This window comes from Lathyrus oleraceus, chromosome 7 (genome assembly GCF_024323335.1).
Source record: "Lathyrus oleraceus cultivar Zhongwan6 chromosome 7, CAAS_Psat_ZW6_1.0, whole genome shotgun sequence".
In the NCBI taxonomy this organism is placed as follows: Eukaryota; Viridiplantae; Streptophyta; class Magnoliopsida; order Fabales; family Fabaceae; genus Lathyrus; species Lathyrus oleraceus.
Genome location: NC_066585.1, coordinates 425,579,186 through 425,597,749, shown reverse-complemented (window position 1 = coordinate 425,597,749; position 18,564 = coordinate 425,579,186). Strand labels below are relative to the sequence as shown.

At 40.3% G+C, this 18,564-nt stretch overlaps 1 long non-coding RNA gene across 2 annotated transcripts; it reads right to left on the bottom strand.

The window, feature by feature from the left end:
• Positions 1-16,458: 16,458 nt before the first annotated feature.
• Positions 16,459-18,276, bottom strand: LOC127103612 (uncharacterized). 2 transcript variants are annotated; one of them, XR_007794782.1, is made up of 3 exons: positions 17,330-18,276; positions 17,052-17,235; positions 16,459-16,945 (listed from the first exon to the last, which is right to left on the bottom strand). It is a non-coding gene; the product is annotated as an uncharacterized LOC127103612 (long non-coding RNA). The 2 variants fall into 2 exon arrangements; XR_007794781.1 differs by having other exon boundaries at positions 17,052-18,276.
• Positions 18,277-18,564: the final 288 nt, after the last annotated feature.

Below are 18,564 nucleotides of genomic sequence, written 5' to 3'. Positions count from 1 at the left end.
GGCTTCTCAAATATCTACTTGATTGGATCCATTTTGGATATCAACCAAGTGGTATGATTCAACATATACTGAAGCAAACGCTTAGCAGCCCAAGCCAATGTGCAATAAGTTTTTTCTAGCATAGCACCAAGTCTCACAATCGGTGAACTTCTTATTGAGGTAGTAAATAGCAAACTCTTTCTTTCCAGTCTCATCTTGCTGACCTAGAACACAACCCATACTCTCTTCAAGCACAGTCAAATACATGATCAATGGTCTTTCTTCAACAGGCGGGGACAGAATCAGAGGCTCAAGCAGATACTCTTTGATACTATCAAAAGCTTTATGGCAGTCTTCGGTCCAATCACAAGACTGATCTTTATGAAGAAGCTTGAATATAGGCACACACGTGGCAGTCATGTGTGAAATGAATCTTGAGATATAATTCAAGCGACCGAGAAAACCTCTGACTTGCTTCTCAGTTTTGGGCACATGCATCTCTTGTATTGCTTCGAACTTGGCAGGTTCAACTTCAATACCCTTCTCGCTGACAATAAAGCCCAATAATTTACCAGAACGAACACCAAAAGTGCACTTATTGGGATTCAAGTGGAGTTTATACTTCCTCAAACGCTGGAATAGCTTCAACAAATGCTCAACATGTTCCTCTTCATCAATAGATTTAGCAATCATATCATCAACATAAACTGCAATCTCTTTATGCATCATATCATGAAAAAGAGTAGTCATTGCTCTCTGGTAAGTTGCACCGGCATTCTTTAAACCGAAAGGCATCACTCTATTATAGAATGTTCCCCAGCGTGTAATAAATGTGGTCTTCTCCATATCTTCGGGTGCCATCTTTATCTGATTATATCCGGAGAATCCGTCCATAAATGAAAAGACTTTGAATTTAGCTGTATTGTCTACCAACATATCAATGTGTGGCAGAGGGAAATCATCTTTTGGACTAGCTTTGTTCAAATTGCACATACGGACTTTTCCATCCTTCTTCGAAACAGATACAATATTGGCCACTCATTACGGATATTCAGCGGTAACAAGGAAACCGGCGTCAATCTTATTTTGCACTTCTTCTTTGATCCTCATTGCCATATCAGGATGAGTTCTCCTCAACTTTTGCTTGAATGGCGGGCATTCTGGTTTCAATGACAATCTATGCTCCACAATCTCAGAATCCAAACTAGGCATGTCTTGATAGGACCAAGCAAACACATCTGAATACTCTCGGAGAAGATCAATCAACCCCTTCTTAACATCTGGACACAATCGAGATCCAATCTTGACTTCCTTCACGTCATCCTTGGAATCCAAGTTGACTAACTCAATCTGCTCTTCAAATGGATGAATGGCTTTTCCTTCATTTTAAAAAAGATGAGACAATTCATCACTTTCTTCCTCAGCCTCAAACATAGGGAATTCAAAATTTGGAGAAGGAGAATGATCATTGTATTCAATGGGGTTAGAAACCAACCTACATAATGATTTGATTTTTGATTTTAGAGAGGTGATATGTGACCAAATATTATGCAGATGCATAATTTATTGTTTATTTATGTTTTTTGTGATTACCATTTTCAGAATAAAGCAAAAAGTAAAAATAAAACATCATAGATGTGGATGAATAGAATTATATTTTATTCATGATCAAATATGAAAATGCCCAAAAAATGTTCACTTCTCCCTTAGGAATAGGAGAAGGATTTTCAAAAACAAGTAAAAGCATTTACTTAGATCGATGCATAATAACAGGAATATCAATAGCGGTCCAATTGTCGCAAGCTTTTCCATGCGTCACAAAATTGGTGCAGTCTTCATCTTCATCATTCTCTAGCACAACAACTAAGTGTTGTTCATTACTATGAATGAACCCTCCGCTACGGAAACTGAGTTGCACATCTTCAGATCTAACCACTGGTGAACCTTGTTGGAAACCTAAATCGGCTCTACTCTTGTTGTCAAAGACCTCTACCATCCGCCCCCACTGATCTTACTGACCATCTTCAACAATCTTCAATGCATCTTTGAATGAGGATATGGGTGCCCCAACTCTCTTTTCCTCAACAATAGATAGGGCTTGGAACGGGTTTCCAACCTCATCCTCAGCTTCTACATAAGAGAAAGATGACAGGCGGCTGACCAACAACGCCTTTTCCCCGCCAATGATAAGAAGCTTCCCATTCTTGAAAAACTTCAGCTTCTGATGTAACGTTGAAGTAACGGCTCTTGCCTCATGAATTCATGGCCTTCCCAATAAACAGCTACATGTTGGGTGGATATCCATTACTTGGAAAGTAATTTGGAAGTCACTCGGACCTATCTTCACTAGAAGATCCACTTCGCCAATCACAGTCTTGCGCGAACCGTCAAAAGCTTTGACGATCACGCCACTATATCTCATAGGAGCTCCTTGATATGATAGCTTGGACAAAGTCGACTTTGGAAGTACATTTAATGAAGAGCCAGTATCAACCAATACATTTGACAAAGCGTCATCTTTGCAGTTTATTGAGATATGCAGAGCCAAGTTATGATTTCTACCCTCCTCGGGGAGTTCTTCATCACAGAAACTGAGATTATTGCAGGAAGTGATGTTAGACACAATATGATCGAATTAATCCACCGTAACATCATGTTCCACGTATGCTTGCTCAAGAACCTTCTGTAGTGCTTCTCTATGCGCTTTCGAGTTCATTAACAGAGACAACACTGAGATCTTCGAGGGGGTTTGGATCAACTGCTCCACCATGTTGAATTCACTCTTCTTGATCAGTCTGAGCACCTCATCATCATCATCAGGCTTTAAGCCGTTGGATTCACCAGACTGACACTTTGGAGCACTGACAGATTCTACCACTGGTACATCAACTTTCTTACTAACAGATACATCCTTCACATTCTTTGGGAACACCAGCCCAAACACACAACCACTGCGGGTTACCTTGGTAACACCAACTATGCTTACAATAGAACTGGTCGTAGACAAAGGAACCTCTTGACCATTCTCCAACATAGTAGCACTATATTGATATGGGACAACCTTATCAGATGCATACGGGACTAGACCCACTAACCGTATAACCAGCAACGATACCGATCTATTGCTGATGTTGTTACTACTGCTGCTATCATACTGAATAACCACTCTTTCAGGAGTTTTGAAAATTGGAACAATAACATTAACATCATCTACATGACAGGATTGAACAATCTGAATCAAGCCTTCATCCATCAACCTCTGGATGTCTCTCTTCACAACTACACAACCTCTGGGATTGACACTGCAAATAACACAACCATCATGATCATGCTCACAATCTCTAACCAAGCAAATATCCTTGTTCATCGTCACCAAGGACCTTCTTATGAAGCGTACATCAAATACCTTGAACTCGCCGGGACAACCGTCCACCATATTAACAGATGAATTCCCATGGGCAGGTAGTGGGTTAGCTTTGACGTTCGGCGCGCGGTCCTCAAGGGATACAATTCCACTCTTAACCAGCTTCTGGACTTCATACTTGAGAGGGTAGCAATTCTCAATATCGTGACCGAGAGCTCTTTGATGAAAAGCACAATGGAGTTCCAGTTTGTACCACCATGGAAGTAGTTCAGGGATTTGAGGAGGATTTCTTGGTTGCAATAGGTTCTTGTGAACCAAAGACGGATATAACTCTGCATAAGTCATCGGAATTGGGTCGAAAGAGACCTTCTTCCTCTCAAAACTTGATTGCTGATGCTTGTTGGTATTGTTGTTGTTGTAGGTGTTTGTTCATTACGGTGGTTGTTGTTGACGTTGTTGTTGTTGAATTGGTGTTGATTGATTAGATGAAAATACTGGAATGACTGATGATACTTGATGATGATGTTGACGTGGTGGTGGATTTCTTCTTACGTGAGGCCTCCTTTGCCTCCCAACTGAAACTATATTAGCTTCACTCTCCTTCTTCTTATTGAAATTATTACCATATCTCTTGTTGGATGACACTTCCACTCTAGATAACCGTCCCTCTCAGAAACCTTCTTCGAGCCTCATCCCCATGTTCACCATCTCGGTAAAATCACTGGGGGCACTGGCGACCATCCGCTCATAGTAAAATGAGCTCAGGGTCTTGAGAAAAAATTTGGTCATCTCCTTTTCTTCCAAAGGAGGGGTAATCTGAGCGGCAGGTTCTCTCCATCTTTGCGCATACTCCTTGAATGTCTCCTTATACTTATGAGAAAATGATCTTAACTGATCCCTATCTGATGCCATATCAACATTATACTTGTACTGCTTTACGAATTCTTCGCCCAAATCATTAAACGTGCGGATGCTCGCACTATCCAATCCCATGTACCACCTCAGAGCAGAACCGGTCAGACTGTCTTGAAAATAATGGATCAACAACTGATCATTATCCGTTTGAGTAGACATCTTTCTGGCGTACATCACCAAATGACTGAGTGGATAGGTATTCCCCTTGTATTTTTCAAAGTCAGGCACTTTGAACTTCACCGGGATCTTCACATTTGGAACCAAACAAAGTTCCGTAACACTCTTTCCAAACAGATCTTTACCCCTCAAAGTTTTCAATTCCTTACGCAGCTCAAGGAATTGGTCCTTCATCTCATCCATCTTCTCGTACACATCAGGGCCCTCAGACAGCTCAGAATGATAGATGGTGTCTTCTACACGGGGTAGAGTATGCACAACAGGCGGTGGCACAGACATGACCAGGCTAGATGCCGACATGGAAGCAAAAGTAGGCGCAAAGCCTTCAGGCACAAAATTCGGAGGCATTCCCCACGGGAATCCGGAAGGCATGTTGGATGCAAAGTGAGCAGCGGTTGCAGGAATGATAGAGGTAGCCACCTCTGAAATGACAGTCCTCTGAGGAGGAGGAGTTGCAGGTATTGGAGAAGACTTGCTCTGAGCAGCTAGGACCGACTCCATCATGGCAGTCAGACAGGCAATCTCATCCTTCAGGTCTCTGTTCTCTTGTTCAAGATGCTCCATAATCCTTGAGTGATTGGTGCGGGTATTGTATCGATGAGTCAGCTTCGCTGAAGCACAGAAGAAAGGCAAAAGAGAAACCTGCTTATACGAATGATGCATGAAATGCAATGATTGATTGTTATTTTTATTTTCAAGGTACTTACTATATTATTTGCAAATACATGTATATTTAAAAATAATTATAACAATTTGATATGACCATAAAAAACATCTTTTATATATATAATTGGAAGGATAACACTGAGTACAATTTTAGAAACCAAATGAAAATACAAGAGAAAAGGAGACTAGTCATCCTAAGGATCCCTAACAACAATGATAGAAGATCTGGCGGTAGGCGCGTACTTCCTTCCAATGCGTCGAATCTTGGTCTCAAAAGAAGCCTTCATCTGAGTCTTCTCGAGGACAAGCTGGTCAGCAATCTTCTTCCAAGCAACGGAAGGATGAGGCATACTAGAGGAAGATGGAACCTCTGGTTCTCTCTGTCTCTTCATCACTAGATCTTCAAGTATCTCAATAAGTGCATCTTTGTCCGTAGACTCAAGTTGCAACTCCTCATGCTTTCGGCTTAAAGCATGGAAACGCTCTTCCCACATGTCCTTCTCTCGCTTTATCTTGGCAAGTTCGTCTTCCAACTCCTCTCCATCTTGGTTAGGGAGAGTTAATGGCTCAACCACAACCATAGACATAGGTTTTTCACAAGCATATGGCATCTTCAACTCCATAACTCTCTTCTTCACCCAGAGACTGTAAGCTTCCAAAGCTACACAATTGCACGGACCAAGCTCGGATCTTCCTTTCCTATGCACATTATGCCAAGCATGTACCACCTTCTGCTTCAAATGTTGGGGATCTTTACCCTCTTGATAGAAAACATCATCTAACAAAGTGTTATTAGGTTTGTCTCTCAAGGGGAACCCAAGTTGACGACGAGCCAAAGCAGGGTTGTAGTTAATTCCTCCTTGTGTACCAATGAGAGGCACATTAGAGAATTCACCACAATAATCAATAATCTCCAAACTACTCAATTAAGAATCATACCAAATATATCATCATTAGTGAGAGACATAAGTCTTTGAGACCACCGTAGACATTGTTTTTTCTCCACAAAAGCAGGCGTCTGAGGCAAGTGCGAAATAAACGATATGTATAGAAGAGGAACGCAACAGACAATAGTTCCACCACCCTTAGAATTCCTTAGATGCAAAGAGAAATACATATCTCCTAACAGAGTAGGCACATGATTCCCAATCAAGAAAATTCCAATGGCGTTAACCTCAACAAAGTCGTCAATGTTAGGGAACAAAGCCACACCATAGATGAGTAGCACAAAGATAGCTTCAAAAGCATCCACACTACTGGCTTGAGAAAAGGCAGTAGCTTCCTTGATGAGGAACTCAGAAGTCAACCCAAATAACCCTCCTTTGTTCACCCAATGAGCCTCAATCTCAGACTTCTTCAGATGAAGAGCTTCAGCAATAATATGAGATTTGGGAATCTCTTCCAATCCACTAAAAGGCACCTTGCTGGAAACAGGTATTCCCAAGAGATGGGCATACTCCTCCAACGTAGCCACAAGTTGATAATCCGGAAAAGTGAAGCAACGGTAGAGAGGGTCATAAAACTGAACCAACACACTCAAGAGTCCTTCGACCATATCGGCAGACAAGATAGACAGAAGTTTCCCATGGCGTTGTTTGAAGTCCAAGGGATCTAATACAAAATATGCTAGCTTCCTTAACTCTTTCAAGTCGGGACATCTGAAACTGTACTTCTTAGTGTTCCTTCGTTCACAATCCATGGTCTGAAAATATTTGCAAATAACACCTCAGTTCCTTGAAATTTTCGTGTGATGAATGTCATGATGCACATGAATGCATGAATGCAATAATCATAAATAAGGGATCACACACAAGGCAAATAAACAAAGGTCAAGGGATGAATCAAGCCATCGTCAATATCAATCATCCATTTTGGTGGATTATGGTTTACACCTTATCAACACCCAAGTTCCATTGATATTGACAAGACTTGATTGGATCAACCAAGAATCAAGGGTTTATTGCGAGTCACGAGCATGGAGTCTGGGTAAGAACCATCCCAAGGGAGTGAACTAAAGATAAAAACCTGTAGATCATGTTCTAAAAAGTTCCCAAAGTCTTAATTCCACCTATCGGATATTACAGGTTAGGATGACTGACTCATCAACCCATAATATTCTCAAGAGAAACTCGTCTGAGTGTAGTATCGTGTAACATCTGTTATCAAGTCTACACTTGAACAGTCTCTGCACTACATCCTAAATAGGCCAAGAGGGGTTAAATGTTCTACGATCCTCAACTTCTCGGACCCCAAATCAGAGATAGTAATGTCTAACCACGAATAACTTGTGTGACATTCCCAACTCCAAAAAGGTCTCGACTGAGTAGATGGATCTCAAGCCAACTTGTTAAAGACTACTCCACACAACTCGAACATGAGTATACCATCTGTCATACCCCAAAATTTGCCTCACCCTTCACATAATCATATAGGCCTCTAACCCCAAACATTTGCATATCATCTTCATCCATTCATTTCATTTGAATAAGCATGGTTTGACATAAGGAGACAAGTAACTTGAATTTGTGGCTTGGTGCTTGCACCTGGTGGATATTTTGGTTCATCCGTAATTTGAGGTGGATCAGGCAATCTAACCCTATTCCCTTGGTGTATACCTTGGGTGAACGCTTTCACTTGCATGGTGAATCACTCATCTTGAGGAATTTGATCAGGCTTGATCATGCCCTGATCTTCGAGTTTTAGCATATATCTTGTTGACCGAATTGAAATTCTAGTTATCAGCCTTTCGATGTCACACGGGTTGTTATGACATCCAATTCTGCGCAGACAAGAATTATGCAGAACTTAAAACGTAAGTGCAGTAAATAACACAAGTAATTGTTTACCCAGTTCGGTCCAACATGACCTACGTCTGGGGGCTACCAAGCCAGGGAGGAAATCCACTATTAGTAGTATTAATTCAGACCTTAAACCAATTGTTTAACCCTATCACTTAATACCTACCCAATGCAATTTCAATCTTACACTAAGATCAGAGTTCCTACTCAATCACCTCAGTGATTACAACCTTTAATTAAGATTAAAGACAATTTTGAAGTTACACTTCAAACAACTCTTGATTGTGCTTAACAGCTTTAATCAAGATACACAACACTCACGCTTAAAAGCTTAGAGTGACACACCACTTACAACTCAATGAACACCTTATACCAATGCAATCATCTCAATGATAATAGCTTGGCTTACAAGTTACGTCTAATACAAGACTCACAAAAATACAGCAGTGAAGTATATTGGACACATAAAATCTTCACGCCTAAAACCCCTAAGTTCTGAAGGAAGGATTGCCATCCTTTTATATTGCAGCACTTGGGCCTTGTACTTGTATTTCCTGAATTTAAGGTCAAGCGAGTTAACCTAAATTCCACAACTAGGTTACTAACAAATAGGCTATTTGTTAGGTTCATTAATTGTAGCTTAGTTGTTGGTTTCCTGGATTTTAGCTCAGTTGTTGACTTCCTGAAGAATAGCCTGAGAAAAATGATGAAACAGAAAAACTAAACAACCTACAATTTAGCACACGCTGTCAGGAATGAATGTCACAACATTCAGTTTGACGTCCAAAACATAGACCATGTGCTAAGTCTGTTTTTCCTTAAAACAGATTGTACAAGTTTGCTGTACTGTACAGAACCAATCTGTCTATACTTCAGTATCAGCGTACATTAATAAATGTCAAAACATCCAATTTGACATTCACACATAGAGCCTTACATCAGGTCTGTTATCCTCTTGATAAGCAGACTGAGCTGCATACTGAACTGTAGCAGAAAACCAATCTGCCTATTGTTCAGTATATGTTGTCGATGATGAATGTCATAACATACAGTTTGACATTTAGACAGTAGGCCTTATGCCAGGTCTGTTATTTCCTTGATAAACAGACTGAAAATAAATACTGAGTTATAGCAGAACACCAACTGTTCTATTCCTCAGTATTTGCTGACAGGGATGAATGTCATAACATCCAGTTTGACATTCAATAAATCCTGTATTAGCTAAACTTGCAGTATACTACTCAGAATGTCATGACATCAGCCAAGACATCAGAGTACAGCTAGATATTCTAACATACAATGTAGTCAAACAAACATCTCCACAGCATGTCATGACATCAGTCAAGACATTAGAATCCAGCTAGTGTTTTACCATACAATGCAACCAATTAAACATCTACAAACCCCCCCTTTGGCAAATTTTTGGCTAAAACACTTTGGTCTCACAACAGAGTCCATAGCAGCAGAAATCTCACATCTAGCAGAAAATTAACCTAGCTAAAACACTCAGAGTAGCAGCACTCTCACACACATGGAAGTTAAATAAAAACTTCACAAAACAGCATACATACAGAAATTAAATAAAAACTTCTAATTGCAACACACATAAACACACTCACACTCATGGAAGTGGAACATCAGCTGCAGCACAACCTCTGGAGTAGAGGATCTTGAATATCTGTCCTGAATATCTGTTTAACCAACCAATCTGTTGTCCTGGGGCATCACCATCACAGGTGTTACTCCCCCTTTTTGTCAAAAATGTTGCCAAAGCAACACTTTAAATTACATACCAACATAACATAAACAGAATTACACACAAATGACAGAATTACAGAAAATGATTTATTCATCAGCCTCATCATTAGTGCCATCATCAGAACTGGCCTCCTCCTCACCCTCTGAGCTTTGCCTTGCAGCTCCATCTGTATCCTCAGCTGACATCTCCAATTGAATAATCAGTTTTTCCAAAGTGAGCTTCCTAGCCTCCAGCTCTTTGCAGGTCTCTCTGAGCACAGCAATGACAGCAGCTTTATCTAGTTGGTTGCCAACATTGGATGTTTCTCCAGTTGTCATGACAATGTCAGGGACATGCTTACCCAGGAACAGTTTGTAATTGAAGGCCAACGGACTCTCTCTTCTTTTCACAAGGTCATTGTCTGTCAAGATGTTTGGGAATTGATTCAGCACAATGCCACATATGAGAGAAGGAAAGGCTATAGGTCCCTTCACACAGAAACTCCCAGCATGTTTCATGGTCTGATCAAAGATGTAGGTCCCATAGTCAAACTTTGCCTTGGTTCCAACAGCATAGATGAACTTTCCAAGCATCACAGACACAGTTGACTTGTGATTTGTGGGCACCCAGTTGGCAGCTCCAACTTTGTGTAGCATAGCATACTTCACACTGTGTTGGCTGGCCACCAGCTTACCTTTAAGAGGCCACTTCCTGACTTGATTTGCAGTGATGACTTGACATATTCTGTTGTCAGTCACTTCAAGCTCTGGTTGCACTACATCAGCTCTTCCCAAATACAGATTGATTACTGAGGGAGAGAAGTTCACACACTTGCCTCGCACATAGACCTCTCTGAATTCTCTGGACTTCCCATCTGGACATTCCTCAGACACATTGACAATGAACTCCTTCACCAAAGTCTCATAGCATTTTGGGAGTTGAGTTACAGTTCTCATTAGCCCTGCCTCTTTAATAAGGTCCACAATCTCCTTACACTCCAGGGCATTCTGAGCCAGTTCCCTCTCCAAGGCTAGCCTCTTGTGATAGACATACTTCCACCTGTTCACACTAGAGGCAAAATGGAATGACACATTGTCAATAGGTACCTCTGGAACACTAGCAGCCAGCTTGCTAGTGGTTGGCTTCTTCTTAGACATAGATGTTGTGACATCACATGGGACATCTGAATCAGACTCCACCACAACAGTCTTGGTCTTCATTTTCTTGGGCACCTCTTTGCTCCAAGATTTTGCAGGTCTATGTCCTTTCCTTTTGAGGGAACTCTCTGTCACCTTTGGATTGGGAGAAGTTGCCACATCAACCTCCCTTGTTGGGGACCTCTACACCACAGTCTTCTTCTCTCTCCTAGTCCTAACCCTTTTGGCTATGCTAGGGACAACTGAGGTCAACAGTTCATTATCAGAGAACTCTTCCAGATTCACTGTGTCAGCATTAGGGTTGTCACTGACATCTTGAGTGACACAGACCTTCTCACCTCTCACATTATCTGAGGGTTTGTCAATTTTTGACCCCTCATGAGAATCAGGTTGCTCAGCATTGTCAAATACATTCTTTCTTAACACGACTGTGTTTTCTTGACATGCAACATTATCAGGTATGATCGTGTTTAGGGGAACTAAGACCCCAGGAACCTTATGATTACCATACAAAATTCCAGTTACCAAGGTTGCAATGGAATTGTGAACATACCTTTAACCTTCTCTGGTTTGTTCATCAAGCGCGAGCGCTGAAGAGAATCCGGAGACCGTTTCTTTAGGTCTTCTTGCATGGGACGAAGTTGTAGTGTCAGCAACAGGATCCTCCCGGTTAGGGTTGCAAGACTCAGTGCTGGGGGAATCAGACATGGTCGTGTAGGAGGTTGAGTCAGATTGGTGCGACATGATGAATATCTCGGAGGAGAGTTGAACAGTTTCTTTGGAAGAAGGTTTGCAGGACTGAAAGTTGAAGCGATGGAATAGTAAACGCTTGTTGCACGAGTAATGTCTATTATTTGTTGACCACTCATAGTGCATTATTAATTGTTTAATAAGTTGCCTTACTAAACAGTAACTAACTAACATCATTAGTTACTATAATTTCTCAGAGGCGCACATTCCCTCTTTGCCCCTAACTTTGTCAAACTGAGTAGCACTCAATGTCATGACATTCTCAGTGACATTGTACTCAGTCTGCATCAGGTTCATACATACCAGTGATGAACACCTGCTACCAGAAGCTAGGTACTTAGCTTCTACAGTGGACAATGATGCACACATCTGTTTATTCCTTGCTACTGCACCATTTGTATGATGACCAATAGGTGACAGTGACTCACAGCTTTCAATCATACATTTTCCACAGTCTGTTCTTTTATCCATAAGCAGATTTGGGATTCCTCTAATTGCTCCCTTGGATATGATCTTCTTCATTCCTTTTAAATGAAGTTGTCCAAGTCTTCCATGTTCCAGCTTCACTTCCTGCTCTCCCTTGGCTAAGGAGATCTTGGAGGAGTAGAGTGAGTCTTTGGCTTCCCATAGATAACAGTTATCTTTGGATATGGCTCCTATCATCACTTCCTGACTGCAGCCATTCAACACCACACATCCTCCCCTAGTGAATTGCACATTGAATCCTTGGTCACACAACTGGCTTATGCTGATGAGATTAGCAGTTAGTCCTTTTACTAACATCACATTTCTCAGTTTTGGAACTCCAGGACAATCCAGCTTACCAACACCCTTGACTTCTCCTGTAGCTCCATCACCAAATGTCACATACACGGTGGCATGGGGTTGTAGATCCACCAATAAGTTACTCATCCCAGTCATATGTCTTGAGCAGCCACTATCAAAGTACCAGTCTTGTCTGGTAGATACCCTTGGAGATGTGTGAGCTAGTTTAGCAACACACTGTTGATTCTCACTGGGGAGATTAAGCTTAGATGCCTGCTGCTTAGGTCTGACTTGAGGTGTCTGATTAACAGCCCATTTTTGTTTCTTAATGGGGGCATTATGCTTAGAAGCCTTTTGCTTAGGTCTGACTTGAGTAGTCTGGTTAGGATAACCATGCAGTCTGTAGCATAAGGGTTTTGGCCAAATCTACCACAGTAATGACATCTCCACCTCTGAAATTTCTTCTTCTGATGATTACTCATTCTGGTTCCCTGATGTTGAGACATCGGTTGTGACTTCTGCTTGAATTTCTGAACTTCAGCATTTGATCTTTTGAGTTCAGTTGAAGATTTTTTAGCAAAGCCTAAACCAGACATGGTTCCTGACTTCTGTCCCACCTTTAGAATCTCTTCCAAGGTGTCAGTTCCTTTATTCAACATTCTGATGGATTTAGTCATTCGTTCTAGCTTAGATGTCAGCAAAGATATCTCACCATTCAGACCATCTATGACTTTCAGCTGCTTCTGTTTCTCAGCTTCCAGCTCTTTGATGAGTTTCTTCTGCTTTTCTCCTTGGATACACACTTCTGCACTTTTAACACATAGGTCTTTATATGAAGCAGCAAGTTCATCCAAGGTAAGTTCATCTCCGCTTGAGTCATCATTTGAGGCACAAACACTGGTCAGAGCAGTGACATGTTTGGCAGATTCTCCTTCAAATTCACTCTTAGAGTCTCCTTCTAACCAAGTGACAGATAGCCCTTTCTTTTGCATCTTGAGAAAGGTAGGGCATTCAGCTTTAATATGACCATACCCTTCACATCCATGACACTGGATTCCCTTGCCTTGAGTGACCTTTTCTTCATATTTTGACTTTCTACTGATGTCATATAAAGAGTTCTTGACATTAGGTCTACCCTGTTGATCAACCTTCTTTATGAACTTGTTGAACTGTCTTCCAAGCATGGCTATGGCTTCTGAAATGCTTTCATTTCCTCCAATGTTTCCTTCTTCTGAACTCTCTTCAGTATTTGATACAAAAGCTATGCTTTTGTTCTTCTTTTCAGCAACCTCACATAAGCCCATTTCAAAGGTTTGGAGAGAACCAATGAGCTCATCCACCTTCATATTGCAGATATCTTGAGCCTCTTCTATGGCTGTGACCTTCATAGCAAATCTCTTTGGTAGGGACCTGAGAATCTTTCTTACAAGTTTCTCTTCAGCCATTTTCTCACCTAGGCCACCAGAGGTGTTTGCAATTTCAAGAATATTCATGTGAAAGTCATGAATAGTCTCATCCTCTTTCATCCTCAGATTTTCAAACTTGGTGGTCAACATATGAAGTTTGGACATCTTCACCTTGGAGGTACCTTCATGAGTTATCTTGAGGGTATCCCAAACTTCCTTAGCCAGCTCACAGTGGTGCACCAGCCTGAAGATGTTCTTATTGATTCCATTGAACAATGCATTCAAGGCCTTAGAGTTTCCAAGGGCTAATGCCTCTTGCCCCTTGTCCCACTCTTCTTCACCTGTCTTCGTTGGATGTTCCCATCCTTTGTTGACAGCTCTCCAGACTTTGCTATCTAGAGACCTTAAGAAGGCTATCATACGAGGCTTCCAGTCATCATAGTTAGAACCATCCAGCATGGGTGGTCTATTTGAGTGTCTTATATCCTTGTCCATGGTACTAGAAAGTAACTTCCCTAGATCTCACCCAGAAATTAACAGGCAGGGTGCCTGCTCTGATGCCAATTGAAATTCTAGTTATCAGACTTTCGATGTCACACGGGTTGTTATGACATCCAATTCTGCGCAGACAAGAATTATGCAGAACTTAAAATGTAAGTGCAGTAAATAACACAAGTAATTGTTTACCCAGTTCGGTCCAACATGACCTACGTCTGGGGGCTACCAAGCCAGGGAGGAAATCCACTATTAGTAGTATTAATTCAGACCTTAAACCAACTGTTTAACCCTATCACTTAATACCTACCCAATGCAATTTCAATCTTACACTAAGATCAGAGTTCCTACTCACTCCCCCTCAATCACCTCAGTGATTACAACCTTTAATTAAGATTAAAGACAATTTTGAAGTCACACTTCAAACAACTCTTGATTGTGCTTAACAGCTTTAATCAAGATACACAGCACTCACGCTTAAAAGCTTAGAGTGACACACCACTTACAACTCAATGAACACCCTATACCAATGCAATCATCTCAATGATAATAGCTTGGCTTACAAGTTACGTCTAATACAAGACTCACAAAAATACAGTAGTGAAGTATATTGGACACATAAAATCTTCACACCTAAAACCCCTAAGTTATGAAGGAAGGATTGCCATCCTTTTATATTGCAGCACTTGGGCCTTGTACTTGTATTTCCTGAATTTAAGGTTAAGCGAGTTAACCTAAATTCCACAACTAGGTTACTAACAAATAGGCTATTTGTTAGGTTCATTAATTGTAGCTTAGTTGTTGGTTTCCTGGATTTTAGCTCAGCTGTTGACTTCCTGAAGAATAGCCTGAGAAAAATGCTGAAACAGAAAAACTAAACAACCTACAATTTAGCACACGCTGTCAGGAATGAATGTCACAACATTCAATTTGACGTCCAAAACATAGACCATGTGCTAAGTCTGTTTTTCCTTAAAACAGACTGTACAAGTTTGCTGTACTGTACAGAACCAATCTGTCTATACTTCAGTATCAGCGTACATTAATAAATGTCAAAACATCCAATTTGACATTCACACATAGAGCCTTACATCAGGTCTGTTATCCTCTTGATAAGCAGACTGAGCTGCATATTGAACTGTAGCAGAAAACCAATTTGCCTATTGTTCAGTATATGTTGTCGATGATGAATGTCATAATATACAGTTTGACATTTAGACAGTAGGCCTTATGCCAGGTCTGTTATTTCCTTGAGAAATAGACTGAAAATAAATACTGAGTTATAGCAGAACACCAACTGTTCTATTCCTCAGTATCTGCTGACAGGGATGAATGTCATAACATCCAGTTTGACATTCAATAAATCCTGTATTAGCTAAACCTGCAGTATACTACTCAGAATGTCATGACATCAGCCAAGACATCAGAGTACAGCTAGATATTCTAACATACAATGTAGTCAAACAAACATCTCCACAGCATGTCATGACATCAGTCAAGACATTAGAATCCAGCTAGTGTTTTACCATACAATGCAGCCAATTAAACATCTACACGAATATCCCCTAGTTTTATACCTCACTTCACTCATGGATTCAGGCTCGTTCATTTGATTCTTGGTTCCATATGAATTGATGCATTGTTTCATTAGCACATTCATACGTTCATTCATTTTCTTTGGCTATGGTCCATTTTCAATCAAGGTCATCCATCCATTGCAATGCATAGTATGATAGTCTTGGATTCACTGGTTATGATATGTGGTTCATAATATGTGTTCGAATTTGGATTTGATTTTGTCTGAATTCCCGTGTGGAACCATATTTGATCATCCCATTTAGCATAAATTTCCATAATCATTTCATCATTTCTTTCAAAGTAATTTTGGAGATTTAAGTTGATTTAGATTAATGTTGAATATCATTTCGTCATTTTTTTGTCAAGATTAGCCTTTTGATGATTCAAATTGATTTTGGAAATTCAAATAAACTTTGATGATTCAAATTAATTCTTGATAATTCGAATGGAGTTTGATAGTTCAAATTAAATTTTAAATTCAATTTAATCTTTGAATCCAATTTTATTTTAGAACTTTCTCTTTTTCATTGATAGGGCATTGTCTTGGTTTAGAGTAAAGCCCATTCTTTCTTTTGGTTGAGCCCACATCCAATTAATCCATTTTCTCAATAATCCATTTCAACCTATAATCCACTTCATAATCCATTAAATCATTTTATCCAATTTAACATTCATGGAAAAAGATCATTGCATTTTATTGAGCCCATTTACAAGTAACATAACACATATGACCCATAGCAGTAATACAGGAAGTACAGGAAAACACAGTTTGAAAAAGCTGCAAGTGGTAATCTGCAGTGAAAAAAACCAAGTGCAGTAAAATGGATTGAAATGTGAAAGCTACCAAAACGGCAACCAACGCCGACAATGCAAGCTGCAGCCAAACGCTGCAAGCCAACAAATTTCCAAACGCACTGCAAAGGCCACAACAGCGAACACACAAGCTGCTAACAGCTACCGCACAAACCTCATAAACTAGGCAACAAGCCTCAAGCCACAACGCCGGCATAACAGCTATGAGCTTCCACATAAACCAAAGCTGTTACACAAGCAACACCAGCTGCAAAACCAGCTCCAAACAAGTGCAGCTTCCAAACATGAGCTGCATAAGCCAATAAGCTACCACATGGAAAAGCTGCATAACAAAACGGCATGAGCTGCACATGAAAACGCAGCATGTAAGCTAGCTACCAAAAGAAATAAGCTGCAAAACGGCTAGGCAATGGCTAGCTGCAAAATTAATGAATTCAAAACACATCTCACCAAAAGCGCATCAACTAATCCAAGACGGCATGTGAACGATTCAAAACGCAAACGCACATAACACTACTTCCAAACGCAGCGCCAAGACCAAAACGGCAACCAAAGTAGTAAACGACAACTGAATGGGAAACGCAGCAAACCAAGCTTCAAACTCAGCTCTCATAAGCCAACAAGCCATTGAAAACTGCAATAAACGGAAAATAGAAATGCAACAGAAAAACCAAAACACAGACTTCAAGCTCATCCATTTTCAGTTCTATATAAATTCATAAACTCACCTTGGGAAGGCTCTCGCCATTTTCTTTTCTTTTTTTTCAGAATCGTTCTTCTTCTTTCCCCTCAAACTCCACCAAAACTTGATCAAATTTCCATAACCATTTCTCACAAAAGACCGCCATAACCGTTTCCTCACTCCACCTTCCATTTCTCCTTAAATCCTTCAATGATCCTCAATCTTTAATAACGAACCACCACCACATGCTTCCTCCACCTGCATAATCAAATCGTCGTCGCCGCCACATTCGTTCCGCGACAACCACGGTGAATCCAGACAAAATAGAGTGATAATACCAAGTCGTGATCTACGGTAGATCGTAGCAGAAGTTTGTAACTGAAGGACAAGTGGAGGATAGATGGTTGCAGAACCGAATCGTGCAGGATACCGGATTTTCGAGTTCGTCTTCGCCGTCGCCGGTAAGAACGAGCCGTAGTAGCGATCTGGTTTTTTGTGTGTGTGGAGTATTTGCTTCCCGTTTCAATTAGGAGAGTTTAAGGTCGCGTAGAATGGTGTAACGCTTCAAGGTGAACCGCCGCCGCCGATGGTGAAAGCCGACACGGCTAGGCTTTTACGTTGTCTCACGTTTTCTCTTTGTTGAGTTTAGAGCGTGAAGAGGTAGGAGGCGATGCGCTTTGCTGTTTCTACCTTGGGCCTCCAATTGAGGCCCAAGCATAGTTTTCTGCTCCACACACTCACAAGGCTCAGTACACCTCCCTGCGTCTGGGCTTTGCCATATCCTCTAGCCAAGGCCCATGCTGGACTGAGGTTAATTGGTTAATCATAGGATTAGTTTAGTGTAATGTTAGGATTAGTTATAATATTAGATTAATAGTAGTTTAATATTAGGATATTAATCATGCTGTTTTTTTGGATAATTGTTTGGATCATTGGTTAATTTGTTTAGAGTTTTAGATAATTGGATTAATTTTTGAATTGAATTTTGTTAATTGTTTAGAATTGATTTGATTTTGGTATTTGGTTAGATTTAATTAGATTTGTTGACAATTAGAATTGATTTTGATAATTGTTTAATTTTAGAATCTTATTCCTTACTATTTTTAGTTAATAATTCTCTTATAACTTTTCTTTTGATTTTGATTAATTCTAACATCTAACATCTAATTATTTACAATTCCGCTTCTAACTCCTTTAATTTCCGCTCCTAACATTTTATTATTTTGTCATTTACTTATTTTTATTTTATTTTTGCTATATCACTGTACATTCTTAATTCAT